A 3,751-nucleotide genomic window follows, 5' to 3' on the forward strand; every position below is an offset into this window, starting at 1 on the left:
GTGCTTACTGTCATTCCTGCCGAAGAAGTGCTGGACAAGCGTACGTAATTTTTGTATTTTACTTACGGAAAATATTACTAAAATAAAATTAATTTTTTTGGCAGGGACTACGGTATGTTCGAAGCATCATCGATGAGACCGCAGCAAAGACTAAATGGAACGCTTTCTGGAAGTATTTTGTGCGAACGTGGACAAAGAGGTTCGACACGTCGCTGTGGAACGTGAGCCAGATGCGGCGCAACAATGTGAGCATGATAAATCGGACTAATAACCCGCTGGAGAAGTACAATCGCGATTTTGCTGCTCGCATTGGTGCGCCACATCCAAGTATTCTCGTCTTCATTGAAGCTGCAAAGGCAGAGGCACATTCCTACATAAAACTGCTGGACGACATCAAGCATGGTCGACAGAGCGCTCCTGCTCATGCGCGGTCTGTGGACGTTGAAGTCCCCGGTGTATACATGGCGTTTGAGTAGCATTCTGCATTCTGTAAGCCATAAGATATCTCTCGTTGGCATGGGTAGTGTAGCCTTACAACTTTCGTATTTGTCCTAACGGTCCTAACTGTCCTAACTGTCCTAACGATCCTATAACCCATGCCGAAGTTTTGTGCCAATACCGTAATTTATGACAGTAGGTATTAGGACAAGTTAGGACGTTTAGGACGCTTTTAGTACGGAAAAACTTCTTCCGGCTCTCGCCCAGCAGACCCGGGTTCGAGTCCCGGTGTGGGAACATCTTTTGCTTTTCTTTCTTTCTGCTTCTTCTATTTCGTCTACCTTGCACGCTTTCACAGCGAGATTACAACAAGCGCGTCGTAGTCACTCGGTAAGTTTCGCCTGCGGGTCCTTACACTCCTGCATGTAGTAATGCCAAACCTACCGTCTGGGCCTTTTCACGGTGGAGTGTCGCCACTGTCATCAGCAATGACCTTTCCACGGACGCCCACTAGCGTCAACCGGCTGAACCGAGCCAAAGGACGGCAAGGTGGCCTCGAGCAGCGTGTAAAAAACATGTCGTCCCGACGAGACGATGAATAGCGTCGATGAGGTTTTGCGGCTCAGCAAAGGCAATGAGCGGAGTCGTATCCGTGAGAGCGCTTGGAAGGATGGCGAGTGCGTATGAAGCGTGCGTTTGGGGCGTGGTTGCAGTGGTTGTGCGTGTGTGTGTATTTGCGTTGGGTTTGTGATTTTGAGTGCGGTTTCAATGTTCAGGCTTCCAATATAGTCTAGGCGGTTCGGATAGCTGGCTCTCGCCCAGCAGACCCTGAATCGAGTCCCGGTGTGGGAACATCTTTTGCTTTTCTTTCTTTCTGCTTCTTCTATTTCGTCTACCTCGCACGCTTTCTCAGCGAGATTACCACAAGCGCGTCGTAGCTACTCGGTAAGTTCCGCCTGGGAGTCCCTACGCTCCTGCATGTAGTAATTCTAATCCTACCGTCTGGGCCTTTTCCCGGTGGAGTGTCGCCACTGTCATCAGCGATGACCTTTCCTCGGACGCCCACTAGCGTCAACCGGCTGAACCGAGCCAAAGGACGGCAAGGTGGCCTCGAGCAGCGTGTAATAAATACGTTGTCCCGATGAGCGATGAATAGCGTCGATGCGTTCATGCGGCTCAGCAAAGGCAATGAGCGTAGTCGTATCCGTGAGAGTGCTTGGAAGGATGGCGAGTGCGTATGAAGCGTGCGTTTGGGGCGTGGTTGCAGTGGTTGCAGTGGTTGTGCGTGTGTGTGTATTTGCGTTGGGTTTGTGATTTTGAGTGCGGTTTCAATGTTCAGGCTTCCAATATAGTCTAGGCGGTTCGGATAGCTGGCTCTCGCCCAGCAGACCCTGAATCGAGTCCCGGTGTGGGAACATCTTTTGCTTTTCTTTCTTTCTGCTTCTTCTATTTCGTCTACCATGCACGCATTCTCAGCGAGATAACAACAAGCACGTCATAGTCACTCGGTAAGTTCCGCCTGGGAGTCCCTACGCTCCTGCATGTAGTAATTCTAATCCTACCGTCTGGGCCTTTTCACGGTGGAGTGTCGCCACTGTCATCAGCAATGACCTTTCCACGGACGCCCACTAGCGTCAACCGGCTGAACCGAGCCAAAGGACGGCAAGGTGGCCTCGAGCAGCGTGTAAAAAACATGTCGTCCCGACGAGACGATGAATAGCGTCGATGAGGTTTTGCGGCTCAGCAAAGGCAATGAGCGGAGTCGTATCCGTGAGAGCGCTTGGAAGGATGGCGAGTGCGTATGAAGCGTGCGTTTGGGGCGTGGTTGCAGTGGTTGTGCGTGTGTGTGTATTTGCGTTGGGTTTGTGATTTTGAGTGCGGTTTCATTGCTCAGCCTTCCATATAGTCTAGGCGGTAAGGATAGCTGGCTCTCGCCCAGCAGACCCTGAATCGAGTCCCGGTGTGGGAACATCTTTTGCTTTTCTTTCTTTCTGCTTCTTCTTTTTCGTCTACCTCGCACGCTTTCTCAGCGAGATTACAACAAGCGCGTCGTAGTTACTCGGTAAGTTTCGCCTGCGAGTCCTTACACTCCTGCATGTAGTAATGCCAAACCTACCGTCTGGGCCTTTTCACGGTGGAGTGTCGCCACTGTCATCAGCGATGACCTTTCCTCGGACGCCCACTAGCGTCAACCGGCTGAACCGAGCCAAAGGACGGCAAGGTGGCCTCGAGCAGTGTGTAATAAATACGTCATCCCGACGAGACGATGAATAGCGTCGATGAGGTTTTGCGGCTCAGCAAAGGCAATGAGCGTAGTCGTAGCCGTGAGAGCGCTTGGAAGAATGGCGAGAGCGTATGAAGCGTGCGTTTGGGGCGTGGTGGCAGTGGTTGCAGTGGTTGTGCGTGTGTGTGTATTCGCGTTGGGGTTTGCGATTTTGAGTGCGGTCTTCATTGTTCAGCTTTCCCATATAGTCTAGGCGGTTAGGATAGCTGGCTCTCACCCAGCAGACCCGGGGTTCGAGTCCCGGGTGTGGGAAACATCTTTTGCTTTTCTTTCTTTCTGTTTTCTTCTATTTCGTCTACCTCGCACGCTTTCTCAGCGAGATAACAACAAGCGCGTCATAGTCACTCGGTAAGTTTCGCCTGTGAGCCCTTACGCTCCTGCATGTAGTAATGCCAAACCTACCGTCTGGGCCTTTTCACGGTGGAGTGTCGCCACTGTCATCAGCGATGACCTTTCCTCGGACGCCCACTAGCGTCAACCGGCTGAACCGAGTCAAAGGACGGCAAGGTGGCCTCGAGCAGCGTGTAATAAATACGTCGTCCCGATGAGACGATTAATAGCGTCGATGCGCTTATGCGGCTCAGCAAAGGCAATGAGCGTAGTCGTATCCGTGAAAGCGCTTGGAAGGATGGCGAGAGCGTATGAAGCGTGCGTTTGGGGCTTGGTTGCCGTGGTTGTGCGTGTGTGTGTATTTGCGTTGGGTTTGTAATTTTGAGTGCGGTTTCAATGTTCAGCCTTCCATATCGTCTAGGCGGTTCGGATAGCTGGCTCTCGCCCAGCAGACCCTGAATCGAGTCCCGGTGTGGGAACATCTTTTGCTTTTCTTTCTTTCTGCTTCTTCTATTTCGTCTACCTCGCACGCTTTCTCAGCGAGATTACCATAAGCGCGTCGTAGCTACTCGGTAAGTTCCGCCTGGAAGTCCCTACGCTCCTGCATGTAGTAATGCCAATTCTACCGTCTGGGCCTTTTCACGGTGGAGTGTCGCCACTGTCATCAGCGATGACCTTTCCTCGGACGCCCACTAGCGT

The sequence above is a fragment of the Phytophthora infestans genome, genomic scaffold, assembly GCF_000142945.1.
Source record: "Phytophthora infestans T30-4 supercont1.101 genomic scaffold, whole genome shotgun sequence".
NCBI classification, from domain to species: domain Eukaryota; phylum Oomycota; class Peronosporomycetes; order Peronosporales; family Peronosporaceae; genus Phytophthora; species Phytophthora infestans.